Source organism: Salvelinus namaycush, chromosome 34 (assembly GCF_016432855.1).
Source record: "Salvelinus namaycush isolate Seneca chromosome 34, SaNama_1.0, whole genome shotgun sequence".
In the NCBI taxonomy this organism is placed as follows: Eukaryota; Metazoa; Chordata; class Actinopteri; order Salmoniformes; family Salmonidae; genus Salvelinus; species Salvelinus namaycush.
In genome coordinates, this window is record NC_052340.1 from 35,361,124 (window position 1) to 35,378,926 (window position 17,803).

Below are 17,803 nucleotides of genomic sequence, written 5' to 3' on the forward strand. Positions count from 1 at the left end.
CACACACACACACACACACACACACACACACACACACACACACACACACACACACACACACACACACACACACACACACACACACACACACACACACACACACACACACAGACATACGTAATTAAGGCTTTCAGAATGATCTGTCTGAAATGAATAGAGCTGAGTGACATGGAATTAAGCAGAGGGCAAGAGAGAATAGACGGGATACACAGAGATAAAAACCAATACTGCCAAGTTCACACACACTCACACACATACACACACACCACACTCACACACATACACACACACCACACTCACACACATACACACACACCACACTGCCACACATACACACACTCACACGTACAAATGGACCTCAAAATACACCCACTCAGCGAGAAAGAAGAAAACAGACAGTAGCATACATACTGTACTGAGTGGACAAGAACAGCTGCTATTTCCATGACTGACCAGGTGAATCCAGGTGAAAACTATGATCCCTTATTGATGTCACTTGATGTAAATCCACTTCAATCAGTGTAGATGATTTTTAAGCCTTTAGACATGGATTGTGTATGTCTGCCATTCAGAGAGTGAATAGGCAAGACCAAATATTTATGTTCCTTTGAAAGGGGTATGGTAGTATGTGTCAGGCGCACCGGTTTGTGTCAAGAATTGCAAAGCTGCTTGGCTTTTCATGCTCAACCGTTTCCCCTGTGTATCAAGAATGGTCCACCACCCAAAGGACATCCAGCCAACTTGACACAATATTGGACTCAACATGGGCCAGCATCCCTGTGGAATGTTTTCGAAACCTTGTAGAGTCCACGCCCTGACAAATTGAGGCTGTTCTCAGGGAAACGGGGGGGTACCATCAGTGTACAGTATACTGGTCTCAGTGTACAGTATACTGGTCTCAGTGTATAGTATACTGGTCTCAGTGTACAGTATACTGGTCTCAGTGTATAGTATACTGGTCTCAGTGTATAGTATACTGGTCTCAGTGTATAGTATACTGGTCTCAGTGTACAGTATACTGGTCTCAGTGTATAGTATACTGGTCTCAGTGTACAGTATACTGGTCTCAGTGCACAGTATACTGGTCTCAGTGTATAGTATACTGGTATCAGTGCACAGTATACTGGTCTCAGTGTATAGTATACTGGTATCAGTGCACAGTATATTGGTCTCAGTGTATAGTATACTGGTCTCAGTGTATAGTATACTGGTCTCAGTGTATAGTATACTGGTCTCAGTGTACAGTATACTGGTCTCAGTGTATAGAATACTGGTCTCAGTGTATAGTATACTGGTCTCAGTGTACAGTATACTGGTCTCAGTGTATAGTATACTGGTCTCAGTGTACAGTATATTGGTCTCAGTGTATAGTATACTGGTCTCAGTGTATAGTATACTGGTCTCAGTGTATAGTATACTGGTCTCAGTGTACAGTATACTGGTCTGAGTGTACAGTATACTGGTCTCAGTGTATAGTATACTGGTCTCAGTGTACAGTATATTGGTCTCAGTGTATAGTATACTGGTATCAGTGCACAGTATACTGGTCTCAGTGTATAGTATACTGGTCTCAGTGTATAGTATACTGGTCTCAGTGTACAGTATACTGGTCTCAGTGTATAGTATACTGGTCTCAGTGTATAGTATACTGGTATCAGTGCACAGTATACTGGTCTCAATGTATAGTATACTGGTCTCAGTGCACAGTATACTGGTCTCAGTGTACAGTATACTGGTCTCAGTGTATAGTATACTGGTCTCAGTGTATAGTATACTGGTCTCAGTGCACAGTATACTGGTCTCAATGTATAGTATACTGGTCTCAGTGCACAGTATACTGGTCTCAGTGTATAGTATACTGGTATCAGTGTACAGTATACTGGTCTCAGTGTATAGTATACTGGTCTCATTGTATAGTATACTGGTATCAGTGTACAGTATATTGGTCTCAGTGTATAGTATACTGGTCTCAGTGTATAGTATACTGGTCTCAGTGCACAGTATACTGGTCTCAGTGTACAGTATACTGGTCTCAGTGTATAGTATACTGGTCTCAGTGTATAGTATACTGGTATCAGTGCACAGTATACTGGTCTCAATGTATAGTATACTGGTCTCAGTGCACAGTATACTGGTCTCAGTGTATAGTATACTGGTATCAGTGTACAGTATACTGGTCTCAGTGTATAGTATACTGGTCTCAGTGTATAGTATACTGGTATCAGTGTACAGTATATTGGTCTCAGTGTATAGTATACTGGTCTCAGTGTATAGTATACTGGTATCAGTGTACAGTATACTGGTCTCAGTGTATAGTATACTGGTCTCAGTGTATAGTATACTGGTCTCAGTGCACAGTATACTGGTCTCAGTGTACAGTATACTGGTCTGAGTGTACAGTATACTGGTCTCAGTGTATAGTATACTGGTCTCAGTGTACAGTATACTGGTCTCAGTGCACAGTATACTGGTCTCAGTGTATAGTATACTGTTATCAGTGTATAGTATACTGGTATCAGTGTACAGTATACTGGTCTCAGTGTACAGTATACTGGTCTCAGTGTACAGTATATTGGTCTCAGTGTATAGTATACTGGTCTCAGTGTATAGTATACTGGTCTCAGTGTACAGTATACTGGTCTCAGTGTACAGTATACTGGTCTGAGTGTACAGTATACTGGTCTCAGTGTATAGTATACTGGTCTCAGTGTACAGTATACTGGTCTCAGTGCACAGTATACTGGTCTCAGTGTATAGTATACTGTTATCAGTGTATAGTATACTGGTATCAGTGTACAGTATACTGGTCTCAGTGTACAGTATACTGGTCTCAGTGTATAGTATACTGTTATCAGTGTATAGTATACTGGTATCAGTGTACAGTATACTGGTCTCAGTGTACAGTATATTGGTCTCAGTGTATAGTATACTGGTCTCAGTGTATAGTATACTGGTCTCAGTGTACAGTATACTGGTCTCAGTGTATAGTATACTGGTCTCAGTGTATAGTATACTGGTATCAGTGCACAGTATACTGGTCTCAATGTATAGTATACTGGTATCAGTGTACAGTATACTGGTCTCAGTGTATAGTATACTGGTCTCAGTGTATAGTATACTGGTATCAGTGCACAGTATATTGGTCTCAGTGTACAGTATACTGGTCTCAGTGTACAGTATACTGGTCTCAGTGTACAGTATATTGGTCTCAGTGTACAGTATATTGGTCTCAGTGTATAGTATACTGGTCTCAGTGTACAGTATACTGGTCTCAGTGTATAGTATACTGGTATCAGTGTATAGTATACTGGTCTCAGTGTATAGAATATTGGTCTCAGTGTATAGTATACTGGTCTCAGTGTACAGTATACTGGTCTCAGTGTATAGTATACTGGTCTCAGTGTATAGTATACTGATCTCAGTGTACAGTATAATGGTATCAGTGTACAGTATACTGGTCTCAGTGTATAGTATACTGGTCTCAGTGCACAGTATACTGGTCTCAGTGTATAGTATATGGGTCTCAGTGTATCGTATACTGGTCTCAGTGTATAGTATATTGGTCTCAGTGTATAGTATACTGGTATCAGTGCACAGTATACTGGTCTCAGTGTACAGTATACTGGTCTCAGTGCACAGTTTACTGGTCTCAGTGTATAGTATACTGGTATCAGTGTATAGTATATTGGTCTCAGTGTATAGTATACTGGTCTCAGTGTATAGTATACTGGTATCAGTGTACAGTATACTGGTCTCAGTGTATAGTATACTGGTCTCAGTGTATAGTATACTGGTCTCAGTGCACAGTATACTGGTCTCAGTGCACAGTATATCGGTCTCAGTGTATAGTATACTGGTCTCAGTGTACAGTATACTGGTATCAGTGTACAGTATACTGGTCTCAGTGTATAGTATACTGGTCTCAGTGCACAGTATATTGGTCTCAGTGTATAGTATATTGGTCTCAGTGTATCGTATACTGGTCTCAGTGTATAGTATATTGGTCTCAGTGTATAGTATACTGGTATCAGTGCACAGTATACTGGTCTCAGTGTACAGTATACTGGTCTCAGTGCACAGTATACTGGTCTCAGTGTATAGTATACTGGTATCAGTGTATAGTATATTGGTCTCAGTGTATAGTATACTGGTCTCAGTGTATAGTATACTGGTATCAGTGTACAGTATACTGGTCTCAGTGTATAGTATACTGGTCTCAGTGTATAGTATACTGGTCTCAGTGCACAGTATACTGGTCTCAGTGCACAGTATATCGGTCTCAGTGTATAGTATACTGGTCTCAGTGTATAGTATACTGGTCTCAGTGCACAGTATATCGGTCTCAGTGTATAGTATACTGGTCTCAGTGTATAGTATACTGGTCTCAGTGCACAGTATATCGGTCTCAGTGTATAGTATACTGGTCTCAGTGCACAGTATACTGGTCTCAGTGTACAGTATATTGGTTTCAGTGTATAGTATACTGGTCTCAGTGCACAGTATACTGGTCTCAGTGCCAAGTATACTGGTCTCAGTGTATTGGTCTCAGTAAATGATGTTCCAGGACTGGTCTGGGAGGTCTATTGAGTTCTATGGTTAGATATTAGACTGTATTCAGAGTTACACCCAGGCAATAGTTAGATATTAGACTGTATTCAGAGTTATACCCAGTCAATAGTTAGATATTAGACTGTATTCAGAGTTACACCCAGTCAATAGTTAGATATTAGACTGTATTCAGAGTTACACCCAGTCAATAGTTAGATATTAGACTGTATTCGAACTTAAATCTAAGATATCCAAGGACCGTTTGGCTGGCTTTCTGAATGTCACCCAGTTCCCATGCATTTTAATTAACACATTCTGCTCAACGTGGTATCGCCAAAAGTGCAAACACATACAGACACACACAGTAGGTTACTGAGACCGCAATGGAGAGGAGAGAACAGAAAAGAAGAGAAGAGGAGAGGAAAAGGCCTCTTGGAAGTTGGACCAGCAAACACAACAATATAACTTTATATGTACTTATTCTTGAACTCTAACTGTTGTGAGTGAAAGTCGTGTCAGGTTCGTTGTGTCTCTCCTGAGGCTAAGTACAAGCCATGAACCAGCGTTAAGAAGAGTAGAGATTACCATCTCAGCCTCAGGTAAACTCATGTTTAATGGAAGAAACTATCGAGAAACAGCCTGGAGTCAAAACCAGGGAATACATCTTTACAAATAGGTGCTTTTCAAATCAAATCAAATCAAATTGTATTTGTCACATGTGCCGAATACAACAGGCCTTACAGTGAAATGCTTACTTACAAGCCCTTAAAACTTCTTAGTGATCAAATCCCTTTAGCGGGATTGATTCGACAACATCAGCTGAAATGGCAGAGCGCGAAATTCAAAAATATCATTTTTTAATATTTAACTTTCATACATTCACAAGTGCAGTACACCAAATTAAAGCTTAACTTCTTGTTAATCTAGCCATCGTGTCCGATTTCAAAAAGTTTTTACAGCAAAAGCACATTATTCGATTATGTTAGGTCAGCGCCTAGTCACAGAAAAACATACAGACATTTTTCAGCCAGAGAGGAGTCACAAAAAGCAGAAATAGAGATAAAATGAATCCCTAACCTTTGATGATCTTCATCAGATGGCACTCATAGGACTTCATGTTACATGTATGTTTTGTTCGAAAAAGCACACCATGCAATAATCTGAGTACAGCACTAAGCCACAAAAACAAGCCATACAGATACCCGCCACGTTGTGGAGTCAGTAAAAGTCAGAATTAGCGTTATAAATATTCACTTACCTTTGATGATCTTCATCAGAATGCACTCCCAGGAATCCCAGTTCCACAAGAAATTTTCGTTTTGTTCGATAAAATTAATCTTTATGTCCAAATACCTCCTTTTTGTTAGCGCGTTTAGTTCACCAATTGAAATTTACAAGGCGCGGGCAAATCCAGACAAAAGTTCAGACGAAAAGTCAAATAAGTTCTATTACAGTTCATAGAAACATGTCAAACGATGTATTGAATCAATCTTTAGGATGTTTTTAACATAAATCTTCAATAATGTTTCAACCGGACAATTCCTTTTTCTTTAGAAATGAAAAAGAACGCAGCTCGTGCTCACGGCCGACCGCGATACTTAGCTCATGGCATTCTGCCAGACCCCTTAGTCAAACAGCTCTTATTTGCTCCCCCTTCACAGTAGAAGCCTGAAACAAGGTTCTAAAGACTGTTGCCATCTAGTGGAAGCCTTAGGAAGTGCAATATGACCCCATTTACACTGTATATTCGAAAGGCAATGACTTGAAAAACTACAAACCTCAGATTTCCCACTTCCTGGTTGGATTTTTCTCAGGTTTTCGCCTGCCATATGAGTTCTGTTATACTCACAGACATCACTCAAACAGTTTTGGAAACTTCAGTGTTTTCTATCCAAATCTACTAATGATATGCATATATTAGCTTCTGGGCCTAAGTAGCAGGCAGTTTACTCTGGGCACGCTTTTCATCCGAACGTGAAAATGTTGCCCCCTATCCCAAACAGGTTTTAACCAACAATTTTTGGGGAACTTTAAAGAATAAAAAAAAAAATAAGTGTTGTAAAAAATAGATAAGTAAAAAATAGAAAATCAAAGTAACAAATAATTAAACAGCAGCAGTAAAATAATAAGCGAGGCTATATACAGGGGGTACCGGTACAGAGTCAATGTGCGGGGGCACGGGTTAGTTGAGGTAATTGAGGTAATATGTATATGTAGGTAGAGTTAAAGTGACTATGCATAGATTATAAACACGGAGTAGCAGCAGCGTAAAAGAGGAGTCTAGGTAGCCCTTTGATTAGCTGTTCAGGAGTCTTATGGCTTGGGGGTAGAAGCTGTTAACTTCTTGTCAATAGGGGGAGCTGTTAGCACTATTTTTTTCTTGGTCTTCCCAATTTAAACTGCCTCGTACTCAATTCTTGCTCGTACAATATGCATATTATTATTACTATTGGATAGAAAACACTCTCTAGTTTCTAAAACCGTTTGAATTATATCTGTGGGTGAAACAGAACTCGACTTAGAGCAATTTTCCTATGTGTATGTCAGAGTGCAGAATTTTGCTGGCTGTTCTGAGACCTGTGTATTAATTTGCCTGTCCTCTATTGGTTGAGATGCACTGCATACGCCTTCCCCTGGTTGTTAGCGTATAGGGAGACTTGAAATGGAGTTTCTACATAGTTCCCAAAGTTTATAAATTGATTGGAATCGAGGTGTCCACCCTTTTAGATCTTCGCGCTGACGCAGAGAGGGTCTTGGCATGTCGTTTTAGAAGCTCTGGTTTTAGAAACTAGATATATCCGGCTCTGTTTTTATTCGATATAGGCTTTAAAGACATCATAATCTTGTTATTTTAAACCGATTTATATCAGTTTATGTCAGTATATTGCGATTTTCGGGCATTTCATTTTCTGACGTTGTATTGAGTTGGGTATCTCTCTCTCGCATGCCATTGTGTACTGCTAATTGCAACGTGGAAGGAAACATTCTCCAACCCAGCAACGATTCTTTTGGACAAAGGACTCCTTTCCCAAGATTCTGATGGAAGCTCAGCTAAAAGTAAGAACTATTTATGCTGATAATTCGTTGTTCTGTTGAAAAAGTAAAATGCATAAGACGCCATTATTTGCCGTGTAGCCTTGCGTTAGCGCACCCTGTATTGCACCCTGTATTGCGCAGTAAGGTTAATTTTAAAAATGTAATTCAGCGATTGCATTAAGAACTAATTTGTCTTTCAATTGCTGTCCACCCTGTATTTTTTAGTCAAGTTTATGATTATTTATTGATTAGACTAGGTGACTCTCCAAGATGGCGCCCGACATTTTCTGGGCAGCTTGGCAACTTTTCTCATTGTATAAGCACGATTTGTGCCGCTAAATATGCACATTTTCGAACAAACTCTATATGCATTGTGTAATATGATGTTACAGGACTGTCATCTGAAGAATTCTGAGAAGGTTAGTGAAAATTTATATATTTTGGTGGTGAATACGTTATCGCTATGTTTGGCTGGAATCAATGCTGTTGTTTGGTTTGCTACTGTGCTAAGCTAATATAACGCTATATTGTGTTTTTGCTGTAAAACACTTAGAAAATCTGAAATATTGTCTGGATTCGCAAGATCTGTGTCTTTCAATTGCTGTACGCTGTGTATTTTTAAGAAATGTTTTATGATGAGTAATTAGGTAATACACGTTGCTCTCTGTAGTTATTCTAGTCGAGTTGTGATGGTGGCTGCAATGGTAAACTATGATTTATACCTGAAATATGCACATTTTTCTAACAAAACATATGCTATACAATAAATATGTTATCAGACTGTCATCTGATGAATTTGTTTCTTGGTTAGTGGCTATTTATATCTTTATTTGGTCGAATTTGTGATAGCTACTGATGGAGTCAAAAACTGGTGGAGTAAAAAAAATGGTGTCTTTTGCTAACGTGGTTAGCTAATAGATTTACATATTGTGTCTTCCCTGTAAAACATTTTAAAAATCAGAAATGATGCCTTGATTACCAAGATGTGTATCTTTCATCTGGTGTCTTGGACTTGTGATTTAATGATATTTAGATGCTACTATTTACTTGTGACGCTATGCTAGCCTATGCTAGTCAGCTTTTTTACTGGTGGGGGTGCTCCCGGACCCGGGTTTCTGAGGAAGTAGAGGTTAAGAACCCTCTTGGACCTAAACTTGGCGCTCCGGCACCACTCGCCATGCGGTAGAAGAGAGAACAGTCTATGACTAGGGTGGCTGGAGTCTTTGACAATTTTCAGGGCCTTCCTCTGACACCGCCTGGTATAGAGGTCCTGGATGGCAGGAAGCTTAGCCCCAGTGATGTACTGGCCGTATGCACTACCCTCTGTAGTGCCTTGTGGTCGGATGTCGAGCAGTTTCCATACCAAGCAGTGATGCAACCAGTCATGATGCTCTCGATGGTGCAGCTGTATAACCTTTTGAGGATCTGAGGACCCATGCCAAGTATGTTCAATCTCCTGAAGGGAAATAGGCATTGTCGTGCCCTCTTCACAATTGTCTTAGTGTGTTTGGACCATGATAGTTTGTTGGTGATGTGGACCCCACAAAGCTCTCAATCTGTTCCACTACAGCCCCATCGGTGCGATGAGCTTTCAGGGCACTATGGTGTTGAATGCTGAGCTGTAGTTAATAAATATCATTCTCACATAGGTGTCCCTTTTGTCCAAGTCGGAAAGGGAAATGTTGAGTGCAACAGAGATTGCATTATCTGTGGATCTTTTGGGGTGGTATGCAAATTGGAGTGGGTCTATGGTTTCTGGGATATGGTGTTGATGTGAGCCATGACCAGTCTTTCAAAGCACTTCGTGGCTACAGACGTGAGTGCTACGGGTCGGTAGTCATTTAGTTCGACTCATGGAAGAAGAAGAATTCCTGAGTAATTGCTGCCCTGATATCATTAAGCTTTTATCGGTCATAAGACACGGTGACAGAAACATTACGGACAAAATAAGTTACAAATAACGCAAAAAAACATACACAACAGCACAATTGGTTACAGGATCGTAAGACGGCAGCCATTATTCTTTTCTGAAGGAATCTTAGTGTAATCATGAGAAATGTTAAATAAAGATACAAATAGTTGAACACCACTGTTTCAGATAGCAGTATTTAGAAATACTGAAGAGAGTGTTTGGTTTAGTATCTGTACTGCTAAAATACTGAAGAGAGTGTTTGGTTTAGCATCTGTACTGCTAAAATACTGAAGAGAGTGTTTGGTTTAGTATCTGTACTGCTAAAATACTGAAGAGAGTGTTTGGTTTAGTATCTGTACTGCTAAAATACTGAAGAGAGTGTTTGGTTTAGTAGCTGTACTGCTAAAATACTGAAGAGAGTGTTTGGTTTAGTAGCTGTACTGCTAAAATACTGAAGAGAGTGTTTGGTTTAGCATCTGTACTGCTACTTTGTACTGCTAAAATACTGAACAGCGTAGGTGAGATTGTAAGTAACCCCCCCCCCCCCCCCCCCCCCCGATAACACATACAGATGTGATGTTCAATAGACAAATCCCAAATCAAATTAACTAGGTAAATGATAAATAAACCAGATGAGGAAATGTAATGACCAATTACATTTAATGCATATGTATGAGAGATTATGAATCCGGAGGAAAATGAAAAGCTTTAGTCAGGCAATGATCATGATGAACAGAACCAGTCAGAGGTTTGGACACACCTACTCATTCAAAGCCAGTTTCATCATAGCGCTTGATGGTTTTTGCAAATGCACTTGTAGAAACTTTTAAAGTTCTTAACATTTTCTGCATTGACTGACCTTCATGTCTTAAAGTAATGATGGACTGTTGTTTCTCTTTGCTAATTTGAGCTGTTCTTGCCATAATATGGACTTGGTCTTTTACCAAATAGGGCTATCTTCTGTATACCACCCCTACCTTGTCACAACACAACTGATTGGCTCAAACCCATTAAGAAGGAAAGAAATTCCACAAATTAACTTTTAATTGAAATGCATTAATTGAAATGTATTAAAGGCAAACTTTGAAGCTATTAAATATTTAAAGCATATTTTGATTTGTTTAACACATTTCTGGTTACTACATGATTCCATATGTGTTATTTCATAGTTTTGATGTCTTCACTATTACTCTACATTGTAGAAAATTGTAAAAATAAAGAAAAATCCTTTAATGAGTCAGTGTTTCCAAACTTGCGTCTGGTACTGTATAATGGGGACCTATCAGAAGCAGACAATGATCAGAATGTATGATGAGGACCTATCAGAAAGAGACAATGATCAGGATGTATGATGGAGACCTATCAGAAAGAGACAATGAACATGATGTATGATGGAGACCTATCAGAAAGAGACAATGATCAGGATGTATGATGGGCACCTATCAGAAAGAGACAATGATCAGGATGTATGAAGAGGACCTATCAGAAAGAGACAATGATCAGAATGTATGAAGAGGACCTATCAGAAAGAGACAATGATCAGGATGTATGAAGAGGACCTATCAGAAAGAGACAATGAACATGATGTATATAGAGGACCTATCAGAAAGAGACAATGAACATGATGTATATAGAGGACCTATCAGAAAGAGACAATGATCAGAATGTATGAAGAGGACCTATCAGAAAGAGACAATGATCAGAATGTATGATGGAGACCTATAAGAAAGAGACAATGAACATGATGTATATAGAGGACCTATCAGAAAGAGACAATGATCAGGATGTATGATGGGGACCTATCAGAAAGAGACAATGATCAGAATGTATGATGGGGACCTATCAGAAAGAGACAATGATCAGGATGTATGATGAAGACCTATCAGAAAGAGACAATTAACATGATGTATATAGAGGACCTATCAGAAAGAGACAATGATCAGAATGTATGAAGAGGACCTATCAGAAAGAGACAATGATCAGAATGTATGATGGAGACCTATCAGAAAGAGACAATGAACATGATGTATATAGAGGACCTATCAGAAAGAGACAATGATCAGGATATATGATGGGGACCTATCAGAAAGAGACAATGATCAGAATGTATGATGAAGACCTATCAGAAAGAGACAATGATCAGGATGTATGATGGGGACCTATCAGAAAGAGACAATGAACATGATGTATATAGAGGACCTATCAGAAAGAGACAATGAACAGGATGTATGAAGAGGACCTATCAGAAAGAGACAATGATCAGAATGTATGATGAAGACCTATCAGAAAGAGACAATGATCAGAATGTATGATGGAGACCTATCAGAAAGAAACAATGATCAGAATGTATATAGAGGACCTATCAGAAAGAGACAATGAACATGATGTATATAGAGGACCTATCAGAAAGAGACAATGATCAGAATGTATGAAGAGGACGTATCAGAAAGAGACAATGAACATGATGTATATAGAGGACCTATCAGAAAGAGACAATGAACATGATGTATATAGAGGACCTATCAGAAAGAGACAATGATCAGGATGTATGATGGGGACCTATCAGAAAGAGACAATGATCAGAATGTATGATGGGGACCTATCAGAAAGAGACAATGATCAGGATGTATGATGGAGACCTATCAGAAAGAGACAATGAACATGATGTATATAGAGGACCTATCAGAAAGAGACAATGATCAGAATGTATGAAGAGGACCTATCAGAAAGAGACAATGATCAGGATATATGATGGGGACCTATCAGAAAGAGACAATGATCAGAATGTATGATGAAGACCTATCAGAAAGAGACAATGATCAGGATGTATGATGAATACCTATCAGAAAGAGACAATGAACAGGATGTATGATGGGGACCTATCAGAAAGAGACAATGAACAGGATGTATGAAGAGGACCTATCAGAAAGAGACAATGATCAGAATGTATATAGAGGACCTATCAGAAAGAGACAATGAACATGATGTATGATGGAGACCTATCAGAAAGAGACAATGATCAGGATGTATATAGAGGACCTATCAGAAAGAGACAATGATCAGGATGTATGATGGGGACCTATCAGAAAGAGAAAATGAACATGATGTATATAGAGGACCTATCAGAAAGAGACAATGATCAGGATGTATGATGGGGACCTATCAGAAAGAGAAAATGAACATGATGTATATAGAGGACCTATCAGAAAGAGACAATGATCAGAATGTATGATGGAGACCTATCAGAAAGAGACAATGATCAGAATGTATATAGAGGACCTATCAGAAAGAGACAATGCTCAGAATGTATGAAGAGGACCTATCAGAAAGAGAAAATGAACATGATGTATATAGAGGACCTATCAGAAAGAGACAATGATCAGAATGTATGAAGAGGACCTATCAGAAAGAGACAATGATCAGAATGTATGATGGAGACCTATCAGAAAGAGACAATGATCAGGATGTATATAGAGGACCTATCAGAAAGAGACAATGATCAGGATGTATGATGGGGACCTATCAGAAAGATACAATGATCAGAATTTATGATGGAGACCTATCAGAAAGAGACAATGATCAGGATGTATATAGAGGACCTATCAGAAAGAGACAATGATCAGGATGTATGATGGGGACCTATCAGAAAGAGAAAATGAACATGATGTATATAGAGGACCTATCAGAAAGAGAAAATGAACATGATGTATATAGAGGACCTATCAGAAAGAGACAATGATCAGGATGTATGATGGGGACCTATCAGAAAGAGAAAATGAACATGATGTATATAGAGGACCTATCAGAAAGAGACAATGATCAGAATGTATGATGGAGACCTATCAGAAAGAGACAATGATCAGGATTTATATAGAGGACCTATCAGAAAGAGACAATGATCAGGATGTATATAGAGGACCTATCAGAAAGAGACAATGATCAGAATGTATGATGGAGACCTATCAGAAAGAGACAATGATCAGGATTTATATAGAGGACCTATCAGAAAGAGACAATGATCAGGATTTATATAGAGGACCTATCAGAAAGAGACAATGATCAGGATGTATGATGGGGACCTATCAGAAAGAGACAATGATCAGGATGTATGATGAAGACCTATCAGAAAGAGACAATTAACATGATGTATATAGAGGACCTATCAGAAAGAGACAATGATCAGAATGTATGAAGAGGACCTATCAGAAAGAGACAATGATCAGGATTTATATAGAGGACCTATCAGAAAGAGACAATGATCAGAATGTATGATGGGGACCTATCAGAAAGAGACAATGATCAGGATATATGATGGGGACCTATCAGAAAGAGACAATGATCAGAATGTATGATGGGGACCTATCAGAAAGAGACAATGAACAGGATGTATGAAGAGGACCTATCAGAAAGAGACAATGATCAGAATGTATATAGAGGACCTATCAGAAAGAGACAATGATCAGAATGTATGATGGAGACCTATCAGAAAGAGACAATGATCAGAATGTATATAGAGGACCTATCAGAAAGAGACAATGATCAGGATGTATATAGAGGACCTATCAGAAAGAGACAATGATCAGGATGTATGATGGAGACCTATCAGAAAGAAACAATGATCAGAATGTATGATGGAGACCTATCAGAAAGAGACAATGATCAGGATGTATATAGAGGACCTATCAGAAAGAGACAATGATCAGGATGTATGATGGGGACCTATCAGAAAGAGACAATGATCAGAATGTATATAGAGGACCTATCAGAAAGAGACAATGATCAGAATGTATGATGGAGACCTATCAGAAAGAGACAATGATCAGAATGTATGATGGGGACCTATCAGAAAGAGACAATGATCAGAATGTATATAGAGGACCTATCAGAAAGAGACAATAATCAGGATGTATATAGAGGACCTATCAGAAAGAGACAATGATCAGGATGTATGATGGGGACCTATCAGAAGGAGACAATGATCAGAATGTATGAAGAGGACCTATCAGAAAGAGACAATGAACATGATGTATGATGGGGACCTATCAGAAGGAGACAATGATCAGAATGTATGATGGAGTCCTATCAGAAAGAGACAATGATCAGAATGTATATAGAGGACCTATCAGAAAGAGACAATAATCAGGATGTATATAGAGGACCTATCAGAAAGAGACAATGATCAGGATGTATGATGGGGACCTATCAGAAAGAGACAATGATCAGAATGTATGAAGAGGACCTATCAGAAAGAGACAATGATCAGAATGTATGAAGAGGACCTATCAGAAAGAGACAATGATCAGAATGTATGATGGGGACCTATCAGAAAGAGACAATGAACATGATGTATATAGAGGACCTATCAGAAAGAGACAATGATCAGGATGTATGATGGGGACCTATCAGAAAGAGACAATGATCAGAATGTATGAAGAGGACCTATCAGAAAGAGACAATGATCAGAATGTATGATGGGGACCTATCAGAAAGAGACAATGAACATGATGTATATAGAGGACCTATCAGAAAGAGACAATGATCAGGATTTATATAGAGGACCTATCAGAAAGAGACAATGATCAGGATGTATGATGGGGACCTATCAGAAAGAGACAATGAACATGATGTATGATGGGGACCTATCAGAAAGAGACAATGATCAGAATGTATGATGGAGACCTATCAGAAAGAGACAATGAACATGATGTATGATGGGGACCTATCAGAAAGAGACAATGATCAGAATGTATGATGGGGACCTATCAGAAAGAGACAATGAACATGATGTATGATGGGGACCTATCAGAAAGAGACAATAATCAGAATGTATGATGGGGACCTATCAGAAAGAGACAATAATCAGGATGTATATAGAGGACCTATCAGAAAGAGACAATGAACATGATGTATGATGGAGACCTATCAGAAAGAGACAATGATCAGAATGTATGAAGAGGACCTATCAGAAAGAGACAATGATCAGAATGTATGAAGAGGACCTATCAGAAAGAGACAATGATCAGGATGTATGAAGAGGACCTATCAGAAAGAGACAATGATCAGAATGTATGAAGAGGACCTATCAGAAAGAGACAATGAACATGATGTATATAGAGGACCTATCAGAAAGAGACAATGATCAGGATGTATGAAGAGGACCTATCAGAAAGAGACAATGATCAGAATGTATGAAGAGGACCTATCAGAAAGAGACAATGATCAGAATGTATGATGGGGACCTATCAGAAAGAGACAATGATCAGAATGTATGATGGGGACCTATCAGAAAGAGACAATGATCAGAATGTATGATGGGGACCTATCAGAAAGAGACAATGAACAGGATGTATGAAGAGGACCTATCAGAAAGAGACAATGAACATGATGTATATAGAGGACCTATCAGAAAGAGACAATGATCAGAATGTATGATGGAGACCTATCAGAAAGAGACAATGAACATGATGTATGATGGGGACCTATCAGAAAGAGACAATAATCAGAATGTATATAGAGGACCTATCAGAAAGAGACAATGATCAGAATGTATATAGAGGACCTATCAGAAAGAGACAATGATCAGAATGTATGATGGAGACCTATCAGAAAGAGACAATGATCAGAATGTATGATGGGGACCTATCAGAAAGAGACAATGATCAGAATGTATGATGGGGACCTATCAGAAAGAGACAATGATCAGAATGTATATAGAGGACCTATCAGAAAGAGACAATGATCAGAATGTATGATGGAGACCTATCAGAAAGAGACAATGAACATGATGTATATAGAGGACCTATCAGAAAGAGACAATGATCAGGATATATGATGGGGACCTATCAGAAAGAGACAATGAACATGATGTATGATGGGGACCTATCAGAAAGAGACAATGAACATGATGTATGATGGGGACCTATCAGAAAGAGACAATGATCAGAATGTATGATGGGGACCTATCAGAAAGAGACAATGAACATGATGTATGATGGGGACCTATCAGAAAGAGACAATGAACATGATGTATATAGAGGACCTATCAGAAAGAGACAATGATCAGAATGTATGAAGAGGACCTATCAGAAAGACACAATAATCAGAATGTATGATGGGGACCTATCAGAAAGAGACAATGATTAGAATGTATGATGGAGACCTATCAGAAAGAGACAATGAACATGATGTATATAGAGGACCTATCAGAAAGAGACAATGATCAGGATGTATGATGGGGACCTATCAGAAAGAGACAATGATCAGAATGTATGATGGAGACCTATCAGAAAGAGACAATGAACATGATGTATATAGAGGACCTATCAGAAAGAGACAATGATCAGAATGTATGATGGAGACCTATCAGAAAGAGACAATGAACATGATGTATATAGAGGACCTATCAGAAAGAGACAATGATCAGAATGTATGATGGAGACCTATCAGAAAGAGACAATGAACATGATGTATATAGAGGACCTATCAGAAAGAGACAATGATCAGAATGTATGATGGAGACCTATCAGAAAGAGACAATGAACATGATGTATATAGAGGACCTATCAGAAAGAGACAATGATCAGAATGTATGATGGAGACCTATCAGAAAGAGACAATGAACAGGATGTATGAAGAGGACCTATCAGAAAGAGACAATGAACATGATGTATATAGAGGACCTATCAGAAAGAGACAATGATCAGAATGTATGATGGAGACCTATCAGAAAGAGACAATGATCAGAATGTATGATGGAGACCTATCAGAAAGAGACAATGAACATGATGTATATAGAGGACCTATCAGAAAGAGACAATGATCAGAATTTATGAAGAGGACCTATCAGAAAGAGACAATGAACAGGATGTATGATGGGGACCTATCAGAAAGAGACAATGAACAGGATGTATGATGGAGACCTATCAGAAAGAGACAATGAACATGATGTATATAGAGGACCTATCAGAAAGAGACAATGAACATTATGTATATAGAGGACCTATCAGAAAGAGACAATGAACATGATGTATGAAGAGGACCTATCAGAAAGAGACAATGAACCAGATGTATGATGGGGACCTATCAGAAAGAGACAATGAACATGATGTATATAGAGGACCTATCAGAAAGAGACAATGATCAGAATGTATGATGGAGACCTATCAGAAAGAGACAATGATCAGAATGTATGATGGGGACCTATCAGAAAGAGACAATGATCAGGATGTATGATGGGGACCTATCAGAAAGAGACAATGAACATGATGTATATAGAGGACCTATCAGAAAGAGACAATGAACATGATG

General features: G+C 38.7%; 2 pseudogenes; both read right to left on the minus strand.

Moving 5' to 3' along the window:
- Positions 1-1,066: 1,066 nt before the first annotated feature.
- On the minus strand, positions 1,067-2,401 carry LOC120028898 (annotated as a pseudogene).
- Positions 2,402-2,779: 378 nt separating this feature from the next.
- Positions 2,780-17,803, minus strand: part of LOC120028504 — a 78,086-nt pseudogene continuing 63,062 nt past the window's right edge.